Here is a 27,463-nt window from a genome sequence, read left to right on the forward strand (position 1 = left end):
ACCATTTGCGGCTGTTTGCTACTGCTGCTACCCTCTGATCAACCACCACAAACCGTCGCAAATCACTGTAGCTGCAGCTGCTAATATATCTGTTTCTGTCTCCACTCAACAACACCATCATCTTGTACCTCCTGCTGCTGCAGCTAAGGGTTGTTGTTGCTACTTCTTTTCATAATCCAACACACACCACCCCGACCACCATAACAGCTGCTATTCATACTTCTATTATTTATTTTTTTCATGATCTTGAACATAAACAACCACCTTTGTTCTAGTCTCAAGATTACCAAACCATGACAAGTAAATTATGGCTGTACCATAACTGCATCAGGTTTCTATTTGAATCGAGCAATTCACACTATAGTTGCTACTGTGTATTTTTTTCTGTTTTGTTTACAAAAACTAAACCGAACCATCACAATTGTTTGTTTCTATTTCCTGAGTTGACTAAATACAAACTCAACACTGACTCAGACTCTTTACTTTCTACTGTTACCGTTTCATGATTCACACAACCATCTACACCATCGATGCAACCTGTGTAATTATTATTTTCTGTATACGAAACAACCCTAATACAACTATCTTTGAACAAACATGAAGACTATGGTATATTCTATCCTATTTCGATTACAAAAACACCTGAACACTTGTTGTTACTGTTCGAGTTCTCCGTTCACTGTTATTATCTCGAATTGCTGCTATTTTGTCTTCTATTTCTATTTCTATGATAACGTGCTATACGTGGATACAGTCGACAATGAATGATGATGGATAACGATGAAGATTGATGATGATTTACCTGCTATTCATGATGATTGGTGCTTGAACAATGATGACGATGAACCAAAGATTGATTACTTGATTAATTGATCGATTGATTGAACCGAAGATTTCATGAACCATCGCAATATTTTTTTTCCCTTCTTGCGTATTGATCCTAACTAATCTCGATCTGATTTGGGGAGCTGCAAACAAAACACGTAGCCTTTTAGGTATAACTATAATATAATTATTATTATTATTCTTATTATTATTATTATTATTATTATTATTATTATTATTATTATTATTATTATTATTATTATCCTTATTATTATTATTTATTATTACTAATAATTAATATTATGTTTATGATGAAAATAAAAAATAGATATAATTTATATTAAGAAATATTAAGATAAAAATAATTATGGTTATGATCATAGTTAAGGTAATTACAATCGAAAAGATTAATTATATGCACGATTATGAATAAGATAATATATAGATATAGTTATGAATAAAATTATATTAAATGAGTTATCACTATTATTAAAAGTATCATTTCTATTAAAAATTATCATTTTTATTAAACTTATTATTATTATTATTATTATTATTATTATTATTATTATTATTATAAATATTAATATTATTAGTATTAGTAATATTATCATTATAGTTATTAGGTATAAATATTAGTATCATTATTATTATTAGTAAAATCATTATTTTTATAAGTTATTATTATTAGTATTATTAATATATCAAATAAAGATTTCTATATAAAAAATATATTTATGACATAAGACTTAACTACATTAATATCAATATTACATATTAAATAATATTTTAATGAGTAATTACTATATTAAAATTTAATGAGATAAGCATTAGTTATATAAAATATATAAAATAAGTATAAATTTATCTATATAACATATATTATAACAAGTATATTATTAATAATGTTATATATGAACTTATTCGATTACTATTTGGTGTTAATATATATACTTGATATAGGTTCGTGAATCCGAGGCCAACCCTGCATTGTTAAGTATCGTCGTATGAATATTTTTACTACAAAATATCGTATTGTGAGTTTCATTTGCTCCCTTTTTAAATGCTTTTGCAATATATATTTTTGGGACTGAGAATACATGCGCTGTTTTATAAATGTTTTACGAAATTGACACAAGTACTTAAAACTACATTGTATGGTTGGATTATTAAACCGAATATCGCCCCTTCAAGTCTGTTAACCTAAGAATTAGGGAAATGGCCCCTAATTGACGCGAATCCTAAAGATAGATCTATGGGCCTAACAAACTCCATTCTGGAATTTGGAATGCTTTAGTACTTCGATTTAAATGGTGATTGCGATTGCCAATATTTATGTCATACTTGCGAGTATGCGGGGGATATTCTATATGCATTATGTTAATGTCGGTTACCAGGTGTTCATCATACGAATGATTTTATACACTTGCGAGTGTAATGATATTTATGAAAAATGAGAATCTTGTGGTCTATTAAAATGATGGAAATGAATGTTTATGATAAACTAATGAACTCACCAACCTTTTGGTTAACACTTGAAAGCATGTTTATTCTCAGGTATGAAAGAAATCTTCCGCTGTGCATTTGCTCATTTTAGAGATATTATTTGGAGTCATTCATGGCATATTTCAAAAGATGTTGCATTCGAGTCTTCGAGTTCATCAAGATTATTATTAAGTCAATTATAGTTGGATATATTATGAAATGGTATGTATGCCGTCAACTTTTGATGTAATGAAAGTTTATCTTTTTAAAAACGAATGCAATGTTTGTAAAATGTATCATATAGAGGTCAAGTACCTCGCGATGTAACCAAATGTAATGTATTCATCCAGATGGATTAGGACGGGTCATGAAAGTTGGTATCAGAGCGGTGGTCTTAGCGAACCAGGTCTTGCATTAGTGTGTCTAACTGATAGTTGCTTAGATGCATTAGTGAGTCTGGACTTCGACCGTGTCTGCATGTCAAAAGTTTTGCTTATCATTTCGTGTCAAAAATTATTTGCTTATCATCCTTAAAGTCTAGACACGTCTTACTGCATTTAATGCATCGATAGTGTATAGACAAAATTCATATCTTAGCGTATATGTAACTGTAGACTTTTCCTGACAGCTTTCATAGATTCCTCCGTAACTTGTGGGATTTTAGTATTATATATGCATATGTAAATCATGTATTGCAGGGTACTAATCTACATCCTATAATCTATTTCATATCGAAAATCTTTCATCTGATCGTATGAGATGGATCCCTCAACCAGTTCGAATTCCTCGGATTCCGACAGCTATTCCGATATGGATTTCCACTCGAGCTCCAAAAGCAGTGTAACAAGAATGGATCGGTCAATCAGCCATCATCAATCCTGCATGAATTGGGGCTGAGTTCATAGTCGACTTAATTAATGGAGACGCGAAGAAGGTGATCCTTTTCACCAACCGAATTCACCTCTTGGCGAAGAACCTGAAGCACTTACCGGCGAACCAGTCCGAAACACCATTTTCACCCTCATTACCTGAATATCTCGCCATGATCATATACTATCTAAGATTCAAAACCTTATTCAACCGTTTGTTCCAACCGCCAATCATCCAGGTGTAATCGAAGAAGTCAACAAGCTTCGCGCCAGAGTAATGATTTTGGAGAATATGGTGCAAAATTTACCAGCTTCAGCAACATCACCGGCACCAACAGTACCATCAGTAACAGCACCAGTACCATCAACAATCCATGCCTCAACATATCATTCTGTACCTCGAGTATAATCATCGTTCTACGTATCGTTCTACATCAATTATCTTCGTTCTTCATGGCGATTATGTAATCTCTAATGTTTTAGAGATTATGTATTCTAGTTCTAACGGTAAATCAAATGAGATTAATATTATATTAACTCATTTAATCCATGATTACATCTGAAGAAAATATATATGTAAGTATATTTTCATAAAGATTGTAATTAAAAATTCTTTCGTATAAACTAATAATGGTGAAAATATTTTAACGGGTAGGTAATACCCGAGAAATATTTAGATTTCACATTAATAAGTTACACTGTACATTCTTCGAATCTGATTCAACAGTCAATTACTATCCTACTTACATTCACAGATATACGAATCCTTTCACCACAGAATAACCATTTTCATTCAATTTCATATTTGGATTTTGACTTATCAGAATCCAACAAGTGGCATAATGAAGAAAACATTGGACAAAATAAAATTTGTTAGAAACAAACAAATTAACTATGAGAAATTTTGTTAAGAATCCACGCTAACAAAATCCTAGCTAACTGTTCCTAGCTAACTGTTAATTCCTTATTACATTTTATTTATCGCAATTTATTTATCGCAATTTAATTCTCGCAATTTTATTTATCGTCATTTAATTTCTGTTATTTATTTTACACACTTTATTTATTGTCATTTAAATACTGTTATTTACGCATTTTAAATATCAGGACACGTATACAAGGTTTTGACATATCATATCGATGCATCTATATATATTATTTGGAATAACCATAGACACTCTATATGCAGTAATGCTTTGAGTTGTGATCGAGTCTGAGACATGTATACAATTGTGATGACCCGGAAATTTCTGACCAAATTTAAACTTAATCTTTGTATGATTAACATTTCCGACACAATAAGCAAAGTCTGTAAAACTGAATCTCAAAATTTTGAACTACTTTTATATATTTAAATACCCTTCGGTTGTTTTCGACGATTCGCGAACAATTATATGTAAATAGATACATATATACTATAACTTGAAAAGGTAACAATGTATTAATTATTTGATACCGTACATTAAACTTATTGGTTTAAATATCTATTTGAATATATATGATAAGTTGAAATATTTATTATTAAAATTTATAAATAACTTCCAATGTGTATTTAAAAACTGATTTATGTATATTAAAAAGATATATACATATATATAATTTCAAGTTATTTAGTAAACGATAGTAACATTTTCAAATTGCTACAGTACCCAAAATGCTACAGTGTTTTTGAAAATCACTATTTGCTACAGTGAAATTGACTTTGCTACAGTGGATTGCTACAATGAAATTGGCTTTGCTACAGTGAATTGCTACAGTAAAAAATTGACTTGCTACAGTACTTGCTACAGTGGTATAGTTTATGGATGATTTAAGACTATATTTTGACAAAGGTACGATTCACGAAACGTAAAGTACAAGTTTTCTCAGTATACGATAGGACGTTCGAAAAACCGGAACCGGGACATAAGTCGAGTGACGACGTACGACTTATCGGAACGAAAATTACAAGTCAACTATGCATGTGAATTTAATATAATATATAATTAATTATATAAATTAAATATATTATATTAATAATTAAAAATTATGTCGACAAACTAGAAGTTAAAAGATCATGAGCTGGAAATCCATCCCATGCGATCGCATGGGAAATGGTCTTGGAGGCCATGCGATTGCATGACAGTCCTGGACAGGCCACACCTATAAAGCTCGAGATATCTGCCTCTTTTTTAATTTAAAAATTACTCCGTATAATATTTATTAATTATATTATTATTATTATTATTATTATTATTATTATTATTATTATTATTATTATTATTATTATTATTATTATTATTATTATTATTATTATTATTATTATTATTATTAAGATTAATATTATTAGTAGTATTTGTATTATTATTAGTATTATACATAAAATACTACGACGAGGTCATGAGCGTGTCACTTTCAAAATAGTTTTATGAGCGGGATAAAGCTAAGGAAATTATGGGTTATTGCCAAGGAGGTTATGGGTAATATTCATGGGTATTATTTGCAAGTCAAACCTAGTGTCATCATCTCCGTTACGTCTACGTACTTTTCTACAATATTGAATATCAATATTGATATGTTGAGATCTACGGTTATTTGGTAATCCGTGTTTCGATCACATTTTGGTGAACGACTTTATATACTGCCAAGGTGAGTTTCATTGATCCCTTTTTAATTGCTTTTGCAATATATATTTTTGGGCTGAGAATACATGCACTTTATTTTAAACGCGATGGATTCAAGTACATACTAAATTCTACATTGAGTTTGAACGGAAAATCCCTTAGCTTTGGTAACTGTTAACTGTCAGTTATAAGAACTGGTGGGCGCGAGTAGTAGTATATGGATCCATAGGGCTTGATATCCCCGTCCGAGCTAGAGCACTAGCCTTTTAACGGACGTATGCTATTTGAGAAGCGTACACGTTGGTTTGCGTGTATTATTAAGATGATTATACAAAGGGTATAAATTATATATACGTTAAGTTTAGTTACCAGGGTGCTCAATTTCGTAGAATATTTTGATAAATATTTCTGGATGAAACAACTGAAATCTTGTGATCCACCTTTATATACAGATTATGCGCAACATTAAAACTATGAACTCACCAACCTTTGTGTTGACACTTGTTAGCATGTTTATTCTCAGGTTTCCTAGAAGTCTTCCGCTGTTTGCTTAGATGTTAAACAAGCTATGTGCACGGAGTCTTACATGACATATTTTTCAAGGAGACGTTGCATTCACCAAATCATCACCATGTATCTTATTTTGACTGCATTGTCAACGGAAATACTGTTGTAAACTATTATTTATGGTGATTGTCTATATGTAGAAATCATCAGATATCGAAAACCTTTGATTTAAATATTCATTTATGGTGTGCCTTTTCAAAAGAATGCAATGTTTACAAAATGTATCATATAGAGGTCAAATACCTCGCAATGAAATCAATGAATGACGTGTTCGTCCATATGGATTTGGAGCGATCGTCACAGTTGTTATCAGAGCGTTGGTCTTAGCGAACCAGGACTTGCATGAGTGTGTCTAACTGATAGTTGTTAGGATGCATTAGTAAGTCTCTCATCTCCAGAATGTCTCGTCATGATCATATACTCTCTCAAATTCTGGATCTTATTCATCCGCTCGTCCGAACCGCCAATCATCCCGGTGTAGTAGAAGAAGTCAACGAGCTTCGCGCTCGGGTAGTGGCTGTGGAGAATATGGTGCAAAGGTTACAAGCACCAGCAGAATCTCTGGCATCAACAGTACCACCGACAACAACACCAACAGTACCATTACCACCACCAACAACATCCGCACCGCAAGCCTCAACATCACAATATGTACCTTGAACATCAACGTCATACGCATCGTAGTTACCAAGAAATACCAGCAACAATAACCGATGAAGTATTAACTTATTTCCCCTGAAGAAATTTTATGTATATTTAATATATATGAATTTTGAAATCAAAATAAATCTTTTCGTACTAAGCTATTACGTGTGAATCTTAACTGGTAGGTACTACTCGGTTAGTTCATATTACTAATATGCAATGATGTACATCCTTCCTTAACAACTTAACCATTGTTAACTACAATCTCTGTTTCAACTTAATGAATTCCATTTCATAATAAACCATGTGTATTATTCAATTACATAATTGATTTTACATTTTCATTTTCGATGTACTCGAAACTTTCCAGAAAACATCATCTGTGTCTTGTAAGGTTCACAAAGATTCCACAAGCATCAACATCCTTCACCGAGAAATAAGAATAAATAATGGAGTATCGATTACATTAGCGAAATACTCCGCAAAGATTATGTAATCTTTAATGTTTTAGAGATTAATCATTTCTAAGTCAAGTCGAAAATCAAATGAGCTTAATATGATATTAACTCATTAAATCTGTATTAGATTTGAAAAAAAAAAAAATATACATACATATATTTTCATAAAGACGGTAAAAAAAAATTTCTTTTGTACAAAGTATTAATTGTGAAATCTTTAACGGGTAGGTACTACTCGAGAAATATTTAAGTTCACAATTAATATGTTACACTGTACATTCTTCAATTTTGATTCAAAAATCATTAACTATACTCACTATCTTCACAATGATATACAATCATTTCATACAAATTCAATCACATATTCTGATATCGACGGATCAGAATCCAAGCCATAACTCTGAAACGGTGACATCATTCTTAGATCTCTACATCTTTCAAAGCTATACTTTGACTTCAAAACTATGCAAGATCCTTTAGCATTATTTTTACCAAAAATAACCTTGCAATTCCTTTTCAAAGTATCCAGTATTATCAACCATTCAACCAGTCAACGATGACCTTTCAGACTTGTAACTTTGGCATATACGTTTTCGTTACTGGGGAACCTTTCATGTTCCACCACATTAGCAGTAAATTTACCAACAACTTCACTGATCTTCGACCTTCCGAAAAATCTTTATACTCATTGAAACCGTATCATGTACTCATCCACATCTTGTAACGGCAATTGCCATACCAACTATCGGGAATTAGCAATCAGTATTTTGAAATCTTGTAGCACGTCTACGCCAACAGTTATATGTGTACATATAATGTCTACCTCCTGGACTTACATACTTCGAATGTGAAGTTTCCAAAAAAAAACACCCCAAACTACGAAACTAGTTCTTCGAATTTTGGAAAAATGTTGATGAAGCAGCAAAAACTGTAAACGACCTTAACAGTCAAAAGTTTGATGATAAAGAATAGTATGGTGGTAAAGCTGAGAAAAAGAAAAAGTTTGGAACTGGAAAACGGATTGAGCAAAGTATGAAAGAGGCTGTGGATAAATTACAAGGACGAAACCTGTCTTCAAAGAATCCAAATGATTTAGTATCTGCTGAAGCCATTAACGAATACCTTGCTTCCGAATCTAAACCCTTGAGGACAATATTCTTCATAATCCTCTGATATTAGAAATTCTAAGATATCATCGTATCTTTCATTATAAATATCCTCCATATTTCTGGAGATAATTTCATAATCATTCTTATCGAAAATCAATTTTCTCTTTACGATATCTGTGTTACACCATAAAAGAAACTATTTTAGTTTCTAAATTCTGAAACTTTCAAGTTTAAAATATAAATGTTTTGAAGTAATGTTGGGAATTGAAGCATGAGTTAATATAATATAATGACACTTGATCAATGTGATTATATTACAGTAAGTCATTCTGAGTTTCTAATGGAACGTGATAAAGGTTCACATATCATACCCTCATCATGAACCATCTTACATAACTCTTTCATTCTATATAATCTCTAAAAATATCAAGAAAATATTTTCTTAATGATTTGGTCTTTTTCGAGGTATTCTGGTAATTTGACAAGTCAGATTGTGCTATTACCATTTATTTCTTAGAACATTAGTTATGTTCATCTGAAACTTCATACCTACGAATTCTGGACCATTATCCGCTTGACTTAAGGTCGGGAAGAGAAAACGAAAGCATGAAGCTCCGAAATATAATGGAGAATATAAAGCCCGATAACAACCCCGAAATTACAAACCGTGTATATCAATGCGTATAGCAATATAAAGACACGGGAGAATGAAAAACACTATAACCCCAAGGTAATAGTAGAAGAAAATAACTTCCTCTGGTGGCAGATGAAAAAGAAGAATGAAGGATACGATAGCCAGGAAAATATCAAGAATCAGAACTGGATTAAGCATTTTCACAATCTATTGGGATGTATGAAATAATAAAGAAGATTATAGGAGTGTTGAAAATAAATGAAACTGAAGAGGTCAATTTATAGCAAAATATCGGACGCAGCAATAGAGGTAGGTTACGCATTGAATCAAAGAAAATCCTAATTTCCGCAAATTCCGAAAAATCAAATCTTATTTAAATTATGAAGATTTTCTATTCCTTAAAATCCGGAAATCAATCGTTGCTACATCAAGAGATAAGACGCATCTCTATTCTCCATTTCACTTGATTACGATAACTTCTCTCATACGCTTCGAGTAATTGGATTATTTTATCCATATTATTCAAACATAGATAAAACTCTATTATCAACTCATATTCGTCATTAAAACATTTTTATTGTTAGCCATGATGACCTCACTCAAATTTTGGGACCAAATTTCTTTAACGGGTAGGTACTGTGATGACCCGAAAATTTCTGACCAAATTTAAACTTAATCTTTGTATGATTAACATTTCCGACATGATAAGCAAAGTCTGTAAAACTGAATCTCAAAATTTTGAACTACTTTTATATATTTAAATACCCTTCGGTTGTTTTCGACGATTCGCGAACAATTATATGTAAATAGATACATATATACTATAACTTGAAAAGGTAACAATGTATTAATTATTTGATACCGTACATTAAACTTATTGGTTTAAATATCTATTTGAATATATATGATAAGTTGAAATATTTATTATTAAAATTTATAAATAACTTCCAATGTGTATTTAAAAACTGATTTATGTATATTAAAAAGATATATACATATATATAATTTCAAGTTATTTAGTAAACGATAGTAACATTTTCAAATTGCTACAGTACCCAAAATGCTACAGTGTTTTTGAAAATCACTATTTGCTACAGTGAAATTGACTTTGCTACAGTGGATTGCTACAGTGAAATTGGCTTTGCTACAGTGAATTGCTACAGTAAAAAAATTGACTTTGCTACAGTACTTGCTACAGTGGTATAGTTTATGGATGATTTAAGACTATATTTTGACAAAGGTACGATTCACGAAACGTAAAGTACAAGTTTTCTCAGTATACGATAGGACGTTCGAAAAACCGGAACCGGGACATAAGTCGAGTGACGACGTACGACTTATCGGAACGAAAATTACAAGTCAACTATGCATGTGAATTTAATATAATATATAATTAATTATATAAATTAAATATATTATATTAATAATTAAAAATTATGTCGACAAACTAGAAGTTAAAAGATCATGAGCTGGAAATCCATCCCATGCGATCGCATGGGAAATGGTCTTGGAGGCCATGCGATTGCATGGCAGTCCTGGACAGGCCACACCTATAAAGCTCGAGATATCTGCCTCTGTTTTAATTTAAAAATTACTCCGTATTATATTTATTAATTATATTATTATTATTATTATTATTATTATTATTATTATTATTATTATTATTATTATTATTATTATTATTATTATTATTATTATTATTATTATTATTATTATTATTATTAGTATTTGTATTATTATTAGTATTATACATAAAATACTACGACGAGGTCATGAGCGTGTCACTTTCAAAATAGTTTTATGAGCTGGATAAAGCTAAGGAAATTATGGGTTATTGCCAAGGAGGTTATGGGTAATATTCATGGGTATTATTTGCAAGTCAAACCTAGTGTCATCATCTCCGTTACGTCTACGTACTTTTCTACAAAATCCCTTAGCTTTGGTAACTGTTAACTGCCAGTTATAAGAACTGGTGGGCGCGAGTAGTAGTATATGGATCCATAGGGCTTGATATCCCCGTCCGAGCTAGAGCACTAGCCTTTTAACGGACGTATGCTATTTGAGAAGCGTACACGTTGGTTTGCGTGTATTATTAAGATGATTATACAAAGGGTATAAATTATATATACGTTAAGTTTAGTTACCAGTGTGCTCAATTTTGTAGAATATTTTGATAAACGTTTCTGGATGAAACAACTGAAATCTTGTGATCCACCTTTATATACAGATTATGCGCAACATTAAAACTATGAACTCACCAACCTTTGTGTTGACACTTGTTAGCATGTTTATTCTCAGGTTTCCTAGAAGTCTTCCGCTGTTTGCTTAGATGTTAAACAAGCTATGTGCACGGAGTCTTACATGACATATTTTTCAAGGAGACGTTGCATTCACCAAATCATCACCATGTATCTTATTTTGACTGCATTGTCAACGGAAATACTGTTGTAAACTATTATTTATGGTGATTGTCTATATGTAGAAATCATCAGATGTCGAAAACCTTTGATTTAAATATTCATTTATGGTGTGCCTTTTCAAAAGAATGCAATGTTTACAAAATGTATCATATAGAGGTCAAATACCTCGCAATGAAATCAATGAATGACGTGTTCGTCCATATGGATTTGGAGCGATCGTCACAACAATGGGTCACGATACGTATTAATTAATTCGAATATTATAAACTATATATGAATTATTGAATTAGTAATTGTGGACTGCTAACTGTGGACTACCAACATTGGACAATTAAAATGAATTAAAATATTGATTATAACATATGAAACTAAACAATTCTTCAAGTTTGCCACTTGATTTCATCTTAAACCTCATTTATATCTTGACGATTACAATCTGCGTTCAAACCTTTTATGATTCTTGAAAACACCTCAATCAAGAAGAGGAACCAATCGCACTTCATCTATGGGAGAAAAGATTGATGCATATAGCTATACACTTGAAAACACTCGGAACCTGAGCAAACGTTTAACACATATATGTGTTAGCTCCTTTGGCGTTGTTATTACCGAATGTAACTTTGCAATCCCTTTCGAATTAGCAAATTTTTTCACAGCACCAGCAAATCAATTTCGACCTTTCATTCGGATTATCCTTATTATAACTTCGATATATAAGTTTCCTTTCGTTATCGTTATCGGGAAACCGTTTATATTCCACCACATTAGCAGTAACCTTACCAGCAACTTCATTACTCATTAATTTAATTCTCTCCGAAAAATCACTATATTCATTCATTGAAACCCTATCACAAACTCATCTGCATCTTGTAACAAGAGTTGCCATACCAACTACCGGGAATTAGCAATCAGTATTTTGAATCTCACAAGCATTGCTACATCAATAGTTATTTGAATATGTATAACATTTACCTCTTAGAATTGTGATCTTCTATTCTGAAATTTTGAAAAGCACCCAGTCTACGAATCAACACTCTGAATGTTGAAAAAGCTGAATGAAGCAGCAAAAATTATAAACGACCTTAACAGTTAAAAGTTTGATAAAGGAGGATACATTGGAAAAATTTAAAAGAAAATTTGGTACTGAAAAGTGGATTATGCGAAACTATGAAGGAGGCGTGGATAAATCACAAAAAAATAAACTTGCTTTCAAAGAATCCAAATGATTCAGTATCTGCTTAAGTCATTAACCAATACCTTGCTCCTGACTCTAAACCTTTACGGACAAAACTTCCTCATCATTCTTGAAATAAGAAATTCTAAGATATCATCGTATCTTTCATTATAAATATTCTCGATATTTCTGAAGATATTTTCATAACTATTCGTATCTAAAATTATTTATCTCTTCACGCTATCTGTGTTACATCAGAAAGGAAATAGTTTTAGTTTCTAAATTCTGAAAGATTCAATTTTAAAATATGAATGTTTTTGAAGTAGTGTTGGGAACTGAAGCATGAGTTAGTATAATATAATGACACTTGATCAACGTGATTATATTACAGTAAGTCATGCTGAGTTTCTAATGGAACGTGATGATTCACAGATTCTAATGTCATCATGTGTCATGTTACACGACTCTTACATTCTATCTAATCTCTAAACATATCAATAAAATATTTTCTTGATAGTCCTATCTTTTCCCTTGAATTCCGGAATTCAACCATGACTAGTCAAAAGTTATGATGAAACATGTCTTTCTCATTCCACTATTTAGTGATAGCTTCATTCGTACTATTCGAGTAATTGAATTATTTATCCGTATTACTCAATGATGATAAAACTCTATTTATCAACTCATATTCGTCACGAAAACATATTTATTGTCAACCATGATGATTCCAATCAAATTTCGGGACGAAATTTCTTTAAGGGGTAGGTACCGTGATGACCCGGAAATTTCCGACCAAATTTAAACTTGATTTTAATATGAACTCGACACGATAAGCAAAGTCTGTAATGTTGAGTCTCAAAAATTCTGAACTGTTTCATTTATTCAATTGACCTTTGACTATTTTCGACGATTCACGAACCATTACTTGTAAATAAATAGATACATATATATATATATATAGATACATATATATATATATATATATATATATATATATATATATATATATATATATATATATATATATATATATATATATATATATATATATATATATATATATAAAATAATTTGAAATATAGTTTGATATAATATATGATTTAAATTATAAAATGATATAAGAGATAATAAAATTTATTATTAAAATAAATCTATATATACATAAAAAGTATATTAAATATATATTTTGTGATTTCGAAGTTATTTAGTAAACAACGGTAACACTCAATTGTCATATTGATTGACCATAAGCGAGTTAAAAAGAAACTTATGTAGTTAAAAAGAAACTTATGTAATTTTAATATAAACGGTGATTCGAAAATAAGTTTTATAAATTTTAGACTTAATAATAATATATGTAGAACTTGTTGGTCAAATTTTAAACTTTTTATATTTTACTTGAGGGTTGGGAGTGAATAATTAATGTAATTTTTTATTTAATAATTAGTGACAAAATTTTATACCATAATGAGCAAAATAAATAAATATAATTAATTTAAAAATTTAGGATTTTTCTGAGCACTTTTATCCGCCACTAAGTAACAACGGGGTACGAAATAACACCTATAATTAAATTGTTAGTAGGATAAGCCGACTGCTAACTGTTACCTTTGAGATCATGTGATTTTTATTTTTATTATTTCATATTATAATTATTATTATACTATATTAATTATTACCATTATTGCATTTTGAGAATCAAATTGGACAAGTTTGTTAGCTGTTGCAATCATCAGATAACAATTGAAATTATTCACGAGATTCAAAACTTTGTACAATATTTGTTTTTTGGACATCCCACTATCTATTTACATCTCCACTATCTATTTACATCTCATATATAGATATAGATGATACTTAAATATACAATGCATATAACTCAAATATCACCTTTGTCTCTCCTCTCAAACCACATCGTTCTATCTCTTTCTTTCTTCCTCTTCGATCAAACCCATTTGCACGAACAACCCAGCTTATATATATATATATATATATATATATACATATACATACAGTTATATTCATCACACAAACCCACCTTAACAAGAACAAACTCACCACTTCATCATCCTTGCACCATCGACCACCCAAACAATCTTTTAGTACTCGTTCCATCTGTTTTGGTTAGACCCAACATCCATTAAATTACGCATTTGCTCGATAAAAACCACAACAAAACACAAACCAAACCCTCATCATCATCATCTATAAAATGCAACCCTAAATCAATCACCATGAACACACCTACAATCGTCTGCTGTATTTGCTCAAATTGCAGCTCACTACTACGGCTGCTGCACACACCTGCAACCATCAAAATCATCAACAAACCACCACCTTTTTGCTGCTATTTACAGCTGGAAAACACCCCCCAAAATGGCCACCATTTGCGGCTGTTTGCTACTACTGCTACCCTCTGATCAACCACCACAAACAGTCGCAAATCACTACTGCTGCAGCTGCTAATATATCTGTTTCTATCGCCACTCAACAACACCATCATCTTGTACCTCCTGCTGCTGCAGCTAAGGGTTGTTGTTGCTACTTATTTTCATAATCCAACACACACCACCCTGACCACCATAACAGCTGCTATTCATACTTCTATTATTATTATTTTTTTTCATGATCTTGAACATAAACAACCACCTTTGTTCTAGTCTAAAGATTACCAAACCTTGACAAGTAAATTATGGCTGTACCATAACTGCATCAGGTTTCTATTTGAATCGAGCAATTCACACTATAGTTGCTACTGTATATTTTTTATATTTTGTTTACAAATACTAAACCGAACCATCACAATTGTTTGTTTCTATTTTCTGAGTCGACTAAATACAAACTCAACACCGACTCGAACTCTTTACTTTCTACTGTTACCGTTTCATGATTCACACGACCATCTACACCATCGATGCAACCTGTGTAATTATTTTTTTTGTGTGTACGAAACAACCCTAATACAACTATCTTCGAACAAACATGAAGACTACGGTATATTCTATCCTATTTCGATTACAAAAACACCTGAACACTTATTGTTACTGTTCGAGTTCTCCTGTCACTGTTATTATCTCGAATTGCTGATATTTTGTCTTCTATTTCTATTTCTATGATAACGTGCTATATGAGGATACAGTCGACAATGAATGATGATGGATAACGATGAAGATTGATGATGATTTGCCTGCTATTCATGATGATTGGTGCTTGAATAATGATGACGATGAACCAAAGATTGATTGCTTGATCAATTGATCGATTGATTGAACCGAAGATTTCATGAACCATCGCAATAATTTTTTTTCCCTTCCTGCGTATTGATCCTGACTAATCTCGATCTGATTTGGGGAGCTGCAAACAAAACGCATAGCCTTTTAGGTATAACTATAATATAATTATTATTATTCTAATTCTTATTATTATTATTATTATTATTATTATTATTATTATTATTATTATTATTATAAATATTAATATTATTAGTATTAGTATTATTATCATTATAGTTATTAGGTATAAATATTAGTATCATTATTATTATTAGTAAAATCATTATTTTTATAAGTTATTATTATTAGTATTATTAATATATCAAATAAAGATTTCTATATAAAAAATATATTTATGACATAAGACTTAACTACATTAATATCAATATTACATATTAAATAATATTTTAATGAGTAATTTCTATATTAAAATTTAATGAGATAAGAATTAGTTATATAAAATATATAGAATAAGTATAAATTTATCTATATAACATATATTATAACAAGTATATTATTAATAATGTTATATATGAACTTATTCGATTATTATTTGGTGTTAATATATATATTTGATATAGGTTCGTGAATTCGAGGCCAACCCTGCATTGTTCAGTATCGTCTTATGGATATCTTTACTACAAAATATCGTATTGTGAGTTTCATTTGCTCCCTTTTTAAATGCTTTTGCAATATATATTTTTGGGACTGAGAATACATGCGCTGTTTTATAAATGTTTAACGAAATAGACACAAGTACTTAAAACTACATTGTATGGTTGGATTATTAAACCGAATATCGCCCCTTCAAGTCTGGTAACCTAAGAATTAGGGAAATGGCCCCTAATTGACGCGAATCCTAAAGATAGATCTATGGGCCTAACAAACCCCATTCTGGAATTTGGAATGCTTTAGTACTTCGATTTAAATGGTGATTGCGATTGCCAATATTTATGGCATACTTGTGAGTATGCGGGGGATATTCTATATGCATTATGTTAATGTCGGTTACCAAGTGTTCATCATACGAATGATTTTATACACTTGCGAGTGTAATGATATTTATGAAAAATGAGAATCTTGTGGTCTATTAAAATGATGGAAATGAATGTTTATGATAAACTAATGAACTCATCAATCTTTTGGTTGACACTTGAAAGCATGTTTATTCTCAGGTATGAAAGAAATCTTCCGCTGTACATTTGCTCATTTTAGAGATATTACTTGGAGTCATTCATGGCATATTTCAAAAGATGTTGCATTCGAGTCGTCGAGTTCATCAAGATTATTATTAAGTCAATTATAGTTGGATATATTATGAAATGGTATGCATGCCGTCAACTTTTGATATAATGAAAGTTTGTCTTTTTAAAAACGAATGCAATGTTTGTAAAATGTATCATATAGAGGTCAAGTACCTCACGATGTAACCAAATGTAATGTATTCGTCCAGATGGATTAGGACGGGTCATGAAAATATACCCATAACCATTTTTCATACCCAAATAATCACCACTGTTGCCCAAATAACCATTGTCATCATTCATGCCCAAATAACCATCATTCATATCCAAATAATCACCATTGTTGCCCAAATAACCATTGTCATCATTCATGCTCAAATAACCATTATTCATATCCATGTGACTTGAGTCTTCCATCAATTGTCGATCATAATTCACGATTCTTGACATCAAGTAGTCACACAAAGCATCATATTTCAGCATCTAGATTAATCACACCACAAACAAGCAAGAGTTTTCCTAATACAAGCAAATAAAAACAAAAAGCAACTTTTACAAGAATGAAATTCCTACAAAATGATCGGACAACTAAAATCTTAAACCAAATATTCAACTAGATAACCGCTCCCTGGCAGCGGTGCCAAGAAAGTGTGATGCGTGTGGAACAATACATCAATTACCCTCAAAATTTATACAAGATTCAAACACTACAAATGAGCATACACAACTAACGAGCACTTAAAATCCGGTTATTATAGTACTTTAATGCAAGTATTCGTTTCAAGTTCGTCCTAAGAGAGAGGCATAAGTTGAATAATTGAAACTATGAATTGTCCTAGGGTTTGTTTGATTGGGGGTTTTTGATAAAGTGTTGATTAAGCTATATGAACCTAAAGAGATTAACAAATAAGATAAAAATGTGCCCACTTGATTATTCCACCTTTTGCCATGGTTTACCAATTCATTCATTACACAACAATGTTTAAACATATAGTTTCATTTCCATTCGTCAACTTCCATAAAACCTCAATCAAATGAAATTCGTTAACTCACATAGACTCATTTCAAAGATCAAACTATGTTTTGAGTGAGACCATTGAGACTCGATCTTGGATTAAAATCACTTAAAATCTTTCAATTATCAAAATCACTTAAGATAATCAAACACCACTATGTTGACTAAAGACCAATTGAAAACCAACATAAACTAAGAACACAATCACTTGAAATTCTCAACCTAGTTGTCTAGATCACCTAAGGTGTTGATGCACAAATTGATTCACTTCTTAAATCACCAAGAGAGCTATACAATCTATGTAATCAAAGTAAAGTCTAAAACAAATGCATAGCAATGGTTCATCAATCAAACACAATAATCATCAACTCATTTAAACACCCAATTCATAAATTAGGGCAAAATCCAAGCATCAAGTTTATAAATCAAGTGAACACAAGTAATCTAAGCTATAATCATTTCATAAACAAGAAATAAATCAAAGAAATAACAATCATTCATCATTACAACTAAAATGGAGAAGAAACACTAAAATGGAGAATGGATGATGTGAATCTATCACTAATCTTCATGGATTTAGAGTTGGGAGATTGAAATTAGCCTTCATCTTGATGGAATCATGATTGGAACCCATTTAGGGTTCCAAAATGGCCCTAAGTTGCAGCTCTCACACTCAAAAACCCCAAATATGCTTTTATAGGTTGGCTGAATTTTTTGGCTGAATCAGCACCAGGAGCGGCGCTTTTGGACAGGAGCGGCGCTTTTAGGAGACAGGAGCGGTGCTTTTGTGCAGGAGCAGCGCTTTTAGGAGACAGGAGTGGCGCTTTTGGCTACTGATCTTTTTAACTCTCGTTTTAGCACATAGGAGCACCGCTTTTGACCTTAGGAGTGCCGCTTTTGACCCTGAAATTTCATCTCTAAATCTTCACTAGGTTCATTCTTTTAGCCCAAGGGCCAATTCCTTAGCATAAATATGGACTTTTAGACCAATTTTGTCCCGAAATGACTAAATACCACAAATCACTCACTAATCATCAAAGCCCGTATCGAAATGCCACGAAAGTAGGGAGATATTGCGAAGATAAATGTGTATATTTTGAGCAATATCAACCATTATAAATATTGTAGTTGGATCTTTGAATTTTTAAAGGAGATTACTGGATGAAATTCGATCGGCTCCTTATTCTTCAAATGTTTCTACAATTGGTTAGGTAATAATTTTTCTTCACCTTCATTTAGGGTTTTAATGAAATTGATTCACACATATGGAATTTGGTCATACTTTCAATTTCATTCTACCATTTTCTTTTAGATTTATTTATTATTTTAGTTGTTTTCACCTTTTTAGATGAAGATTTCGAGATTATAAACTGAGAGTAGGTGAATAATGCTACTGAAACTTATAGAACACCACCTGCTCGATAAAATGTCTTAAAGTAATTCAAAAATGAATGTGGTTAGTTTTTTAATATATGAACTCCTAAGCATTTAATTAATGTATACATGTTATTCAGATATTGTAGAGTTTTAAATATCTGAACGTGGTTAGTTATTTATGTATACTCTCATGATTTTAATTGGTTTTAGTTTTATGTGTTTAGTTGTAGCTTAAAGCAAGTTGTTTTTGTTGAAAGGCAAGCTTATGGTATGGTATATGTTACTACTTTATAGTACTACAGTAATATATTAAGAATGTTTTTGAAATGTGAACAAAAAATATGATTTTATTGGAGACATTTAACAGTCTTAAGGATTCATGGCAGCATAAGGTAGGAATCTGGGCGTGCCTACAAAGAAAATATATCGCATAACAACTAATACTTAACTCTCAACTATTATTCTTTTCCTTTTATATTTATATTTCATAATTACAATTCTTTTTCTTTATTTATTTCTTTATTTTTATTATTATGGAAAGGCTTGATGATCCTTTTGAATAATGATGCTAAATAATGATATCATTTCTTACAGATTTTAAGGCATCATGCTTTTCATTTATAAGGTTTTAATCATGGTTAATTGGTATCCTATAGGTATGGAAATTGGTTATCAGTGATGCAATTGTTGTATGTGGAGACTGATTCACCTTCTTCAGACTATTATGTGGAGAGGTGTTTTTTGTGATAATGTCACCTGCAATGTTGTTGCCCTGTAAGTGTATTTTTATTATTATTATTATTATTATTATTATTATTATTATTATTATTATTATTATTATTATTATTATTATTATTATTATTATTATTATTAACCCATCAATTTTTCTTAAAAAAAATGATCTTTTTGGTCAAAGTCATGCTTTATGTGTCAAAATGATTGACTTTTTGAATACCCTTTCAGAAATCTTTCAGGTTTGAATTTTGATGGTGAACTGTCACCAAGTAATGGAGATCTTAAAGGTTTATTTTACATGTACAGTCTCTTCACTTTAAACCCATTTGATTATTATATCATAATTATAATTCATACATAAAAAGTATATTTACTTTTGAGTTTTTTTTTGGATCATGTATAAACAGTGATATTTATGGGAATCGATTATCTGGTCAAATTCCAGATGAGAGTGGGGATTAATTTGTTACTTTTGAAGCTGGCGTTTAATTAGTTACTACTAATTTTTAATTGATATGTTATATGTATATTATCGATAACTGGACTTTTTATAACTTCAATCTTTTTTTGTGTGTGCCAAATTTCAAGGTTTAACCTGGGTAGCTGGAATGATGCTGTAACATCCCGCCTTTTTCCGTTTGCTTTCTGTTTAACTATTTTAAAGTCCGTTATATATTTATAACATCTCCCGTTGATACGCGTATAAAATATCTCGTTTAGGTAATTCACGCACCCGCAACCGAACTCGAGGGACTAGTTTTGCCAATTAAGCAAAGATGTGACTAGATGGACTAGGCACACCCACCTCTTTTTCATTATCCATTTTCATTTTCCATTTTCTTTCATACTTCCACAATTTTCTCTAATTCTCCATTTCAAAGATTCATCATCCAAATCAAATCGAGCAAGCATCAATCCAAACAAATTACATATTTGGAATCCTTGCAACTTCCTCTTCGATTCCATACCGATTACATCTCATTTGGGTAACTTTTTAAAATCACTAGATTTTGTGTTCATGATGTTTTTAACTTATAAAGTTGTTAATTAGTGTGTATGGCTCAAGTCTAGCATGAATATGTGATTTATATGTTCGATCTTGTTATTTTAAGCAACTAGCATGAACATGAACTTTGGTGTGTTTGATTTGGTGATTTCGTTGCTTGAATGTGGTTAAATGTTACAAGTGCATGTATTAAATGTGTTCCTAACATCACTAGCTTCAATTTGATGTGTAGGTTGATTTAGAAAACTTCATAAACTTGATTACTGATTTTGGTAAATTTGGGTTAGGGTTTGATGAACTTGAAATGAACTATTGATGTATTGAATGCCATGAATTGTTGTTGGTAAGTGGTGAGTTAGATTGTTTGCTTGATTACCTACGAAACGGCGTGTCATATGTATGCATTTATTTCCCGAATCATAATTATGCATTTATGAACTTGAACATTAATGAGGAGCATTAATTGAGCATTCAATTTGTAAAGTCGGTTGTTACAAATAATGTTTTTGGTTGGTGAAATGTGTTTAGTTGTGTTCTTTGTCAAATTACCTATCTAACAATATAAGATACGAGTTTTAAGTATTTATGGTTCATAAATTAGACTTGTTTGAAGTTTGGCTTGTTTTGACCCTTGCAGACTACCCAGAATTTCTGATCAGGTACTCACCGCGGTGCGGGCTTCCAGGCCGCGGCGCGGTGTAACAATAACCCAGATGGTCTGGGACCATCAAAATGCTCAACCTTAAAAATAAGCTTTAGCCCGCTGCACGGGTCTTCCTGCCGCGGCGCGGCTTAAGGCGTGGGCAGATGGTACTTTTCAACTTTCATTTGATTTTCAACTATGCCACATGCCTCCAATTACCCCGTAACTTGTTCTAACATGTTTATTTATGATTTCTAATTGAAGAAAAATAGTTCGGGACCCAACCCGAACGTGTTGACTTTTTCGTTGACTTTGACCCGACCAAAGTTGACTTTTAATCAAATTTAACCAAATACTTATGCAATCATTCTAACATGCTTTTATACTTGTACCTTGCATGAAACTTGACAATTTGATTCACATGCTATAGCAATCGAGTCGTAACGAGCCATAGGACTAATTGAACACTTTTACCGACCGTGTTTACCGATATTGATACAAACCTATTTGTTTAGGTTAAGACTAGCATTCGTTCTTGCACACGTTTACTTGTTGAAGTACTTTTACATACGTGCACTCAAGGTGAGATCATAGTCCCACTTTTACTCTTTTGAACTTACAATTGGGATGAGAGAACATAAACATTACTTTTTACTAAGTGAACACAAGTACAGGAAAACAAACATTCTACATACGAGTTTAGAACAAAATCCTCAATTCGATTATCATTAGTTACACTTGCCGGGTGTAAGCGAGAACTTATGTTGTATGTATCCATATGGGTTTGACAAACCCTCATTCAGACGGTTCGCTACCGTTTACGAATGGAATATATTTTCGAGAAACAGTGTATGTTCTAACACTATTGTGATGGGGTTCTATGGAAGGAATGTTAAGCATTGATAATTGGGTGCTCGTGAATATTAACTTTTGGAATGTATTACTATTATATCAATGTTACAAATCTTGTGGTTCACATGTACTTACTTACTTAAACCTATGATTTCACCAACGTTTTTCGTTGACAGATTTCTATGTTTTTCTCAGGTCCTTGAGCGTTTTGTGATACATGCTTCCGCTCATTACTTTTGATACTTGCTTGGATGTCGAGTATACATGCATACATGGAGCTTCTTATGGCTACTTTCAAATTGTGTCGCATATGTTTCAATCGTACTTTAAACTTTGTTATGTAACTAGTTGTCGAACTACTTTGTAAACCTTGAAACATCTTTACTTTTGAAATGAATGCGACATACTTTTGGTCAAACGTTGTTTTAAAGACTTATGACCACGTAACGGGACCTAAGTAGACAGCTCCGTCAATGACGATTTTGTCGGGTCGCTACAGATGGTATCAGAGCTGGTTTAACCTTAGCCGTAAAGGTAGTCACGCGCGCCGGTTGTCAGGCCGGGCACCCATACGGACTATGCTTTTTGGCAGATTAATCGTAGAGGGGTTCTCATAGTGTTACCTGTTTACGAAGCATTGACTCTTACCCCTTGCGATCCCTTGGAATTTGAGGGTTGGCAGTTTGACAGAAATGTGGGCCGTAAAATCAGTGTCAGAGATACACTCAGTGGTCACCAAGCGGTTAGCTGGAAAGGCACTAGGTGGGTTTCTACCCCATCTGTAGCTACCTGTCAGGTCACTACAGATGGTATTAGAGCGTTGGTTGTAGGGATTTAGAGTTCATTGGTGTCAACCCCGAGTCATAGGGTACATTAGTGAGTCTAGACTACAACCGGCATATAGACTTGAAGTAGGAATTACTTGACTACTTGTGCATTTATACTCGAACATTTCTACTCATATCTACTCGTATTTCATCTTAATCTCACGTTGTTTAATTTGATTGACACGCCACCTTGACTTAGTGAAATAATGTTGAATGCACATATGAATTAGGGTAATATAATTTCCAGGATTATATTACAGTGACTCATATGAACGTTCCGACATCATGACATAAAGAATTTAAGGCGAGTCAAGGAAAATTTTCTCTCTATTCTTATTTCCATATCATGATTAGTATTATTGAAAATACTAATCAACGGTATTCTTTTATTTTGAAGGAATAATGCCTCCTCGTCGTGTGCCATGCCATGAGACTCCTGAACAAGCCCTTCAACGGATGATAGCCACCACCGTGGATGCGGCCATGGCCGGTCACTCCTCCAACAACAACAATAACAATAACCACAACAACAACAATCAAGGGGCCGGTAACTCAAGCGAAGGGTGCTCCTACAAAGCCTTCATGGGGTGCAAACCTCATACTTTTGATGGGACCGGTTACTCTCACTTGATGGTTCAAACAAACAAAGGCCTTCTTTAGCATAAGCGGTTGTCGGGACCAAGATAAGGTCAAATACTCCACTCACACTTTCGCCGGTGTCGCCCTCACATGGTGGAACACCTATGTACAATCGGTGGGTACCGATGAAGCTCACGCCCTCTCTTGGGCCGACTTAAGGGAAAAGATGATCATCGAATATTTCCCTCGTGAAGAAACCCAAAGGCTCGAACAAGAGCTAAGAACTTTGAAAGCGGTCGAAAACGATCTCAAGGCCTATAATCAACGATTTTCCGAACTAGCCTTAATGTGCCCAACCCTTGTGAACCCCGAATCTTTAAGGGTTGAACTTTACATGGACGGTCTTCCAAAGAGCATCAAACACGGAGTAATGTCATCCAAACCCACTAATCATCAAGAAGCTTTGAACATAGCCCGCAAATTGATAGAAATAGTGGACAAAATCGTAGTGCCGGCACCTAAAGCTGAGGATAAGTCGGGTAACAACAAAATAAAATGGGAATCCCCCCAATCAAACAACAACAACTTTGCCAAGAAGCCTTTCATCTCCGACGGTAAGAAGGGTTATGCCGGAAACCTACCTCTTTGTAACAAATGCAACAAGCATCACTTTGGTGAATGTGGCAAGCTAATTTGCCATCGGTGCCAAGGGGTGGGTCATAAGGCCAACGAATGTAAAAGTGTCGCCCTCGTCTCTCGAAAGGGGCCCAATGCAACAAATACGGGCACTTGTTACGAATGTAGCCAAACGGGTCATTACAGAAATGCATGTCCAAAGAAGAAAGATAACCCCAATACTCGCGGCCGAGCTTTCAACATCAACACCGAAGAAGCCCGAGATGACAATGAATTAGTCACAGGTACGTTTCTTCTCAACAACACTTATGTTACTTGTTTATTCGATTCGGGTGCCGATAAGAGTTTTGTATCCAAGACTTTTATTTATTCTTTTAACACTCCACCACTTCCACTAGATACCACTTATACCATTGAAGTGGCTAACGGGAAACTATTAAGATAAGGTCAAATACTCCACTCACACTTTCGCCGGTGTCGCCCTCACATGGTGGAACACCTATGTACAATCGGTGGGTACCGATGAAGCTCACGCCCTCTCTTGGGCCGACTTAAGGGAAAAGATGATCATCGAATATTTCCCTCGTGAAGAAACCCAAAGGCTCGAACAAGAGCTAAGAACTTTGAAAGCGGTCGAAAACGATCTCAAGGCCTATAATCAACGATTTTCCGAACTAGCCTTGATGTGCCCAACCCTTGTGAACCCCGAATCTTTAAGGGTTGAACTTTACATGGACGGTCTTCCAAAGAGCATCAAACACGGAGTAATGTCATCCAAACCCACTAATCATCAAGAAGCTTTGAACATAGCCCGCAAATTGATAGAAACAGTGGACGAAATCGTAGTGCTGGCACCTAAAGCTGAGGATAAGTCGGGTAACAACAAAATAAAATGGGAATCCCCCCAATCAAACAACAACAACTTTGCCAAGAAGCCTTTCATCTCCGACGGTAAGAAGGGTTATGCCGGAAACCTACCTCTTTGTAACAAATGCAACAAGCATCACTTTGGTGAATGTGGCAAGCTAATTTGCCATCGGTGCCAAGGGGTGGGTCATAAGGCCAACGAATGTAAAAGTGTCGCCCTCGTCTCTCGAAAGGGGCCCAATGCAACAAATACGGGCACTTGTTACGAATGTAGCCAAACGGGTCATTATAGAAATGCATGTCCAAAAAAAAAAGATAACCCCAATACTCGCGGCCGAGCTTTCAACATCAACACCGAAGAAGCCCGAGATGACAATGAATTAGTCACAGGTACGTTTCTTCTCAACAACACTTATGTTACTTGTTTATTCGATTCGGGTGCCGATAAGAGTTTTGTATCCAAGACTTTTATTTATTCTTTTAACACTCCACCACTTCCACTAGATACCACTTATACCATTGAAGTGGCTAACGGGAAACTATTGTGTGCCGACACATATTACCGGGGGTGTACGTTAAACATTTTAGGTAATGAGTTTGAAATTGACTTGATACCCATGGAACTAGGAAGCTTCGATGTAATAATCGGTATGAATTGGTTAGCAAAACGAAATCTCACATCCTTTGTGATCTTAACGAAATCCGAATTCCTATCGAGAATGGTGAACCCTTGATTGTTTATGGCGATAAGAGTTGCACCGGACTCAACCTCGTTTCGTACCTTAAAGTTAGAAAACTACTCCGTAAAGGTTATTTTGCGATCCTTGCCCATGTTAAGAAAGTCAAGTCTGATGAGAAGCATATCGATGATGTGCCAATTGTTAGTGACTTTTCCGATGTATTTCCCGACGAATTGTCGGGTCTTCCACCTCATCGACCGGTAGAATTCCTAATCGATCTTATTCCGGGAGCCGCACCCGTAGCACGTGCACCATATAGACTTTCTCCATCCGAAATGCAAGAATTGCAAAGTAAAATCCAAGAACTACTTGACCGTGGTTTTATCCAACCTAGCCATTCACCTTGGGGCGCTCCGATTTTGTTCGTAAAGAAGAAAGAAGGATCCTTACGAATGTGTATCAATTATCGTGATCTAAACAAATTAACGGTTAAGAACCGATATCCTCTTCCTCGCATCGATGACCTCTTTGATCAACTACAAGGGTCTTGTGTATATTCAACAATCGATCTCCGCTCTGGTTATCATCAACTAAGGGTTAAGGAGGAAGATGTCTCCAAAACCGCTTTCTGGACTCGTTATGGTAGTTATGAATTCCTTGTCATGCCATTTAGTCTCACTAACGCACCGGCGGTGTTCATGGACCTTATAAACAGCGTGTGCAAATCGTATCTCGATAAATTCGTTATTGTGTTCATCGATGACATCTTGGTCTATTCTAAAAGCGAAGAAGAGCACGAACAACATCTCCGACTCGTGCTTGAACTCTTGAGACAAGAACGACTCTATGCCAAATTCTCCAAGTGTGAATTTTGGCTGAAGGAAGTTCAATTTCTTGGTCATGTTGTAAGTGATCAAGGTATTAAAGTCGATCCATCAAAA

The sequence above is a fragment of the Rutidosis leptorrhynchoides genome, chromosome 6 (genome assembly GCF_046630445.1).
Source record: "Rutidosis leptorrhynchoides isolate AG116_Rl617_1_P2 chromosome 6, CSIRO_AGI_Rlap_v1, whole genome shotgun sequence".
Taxonomy (NCBI): domain Eukaryota; kingdom Viridiplantae; phylum Streptophyta; class Magnoliopsida; order Asterales; family Asteraceae; genus Rutidosis; species Rutidosis leptorrhynchoides.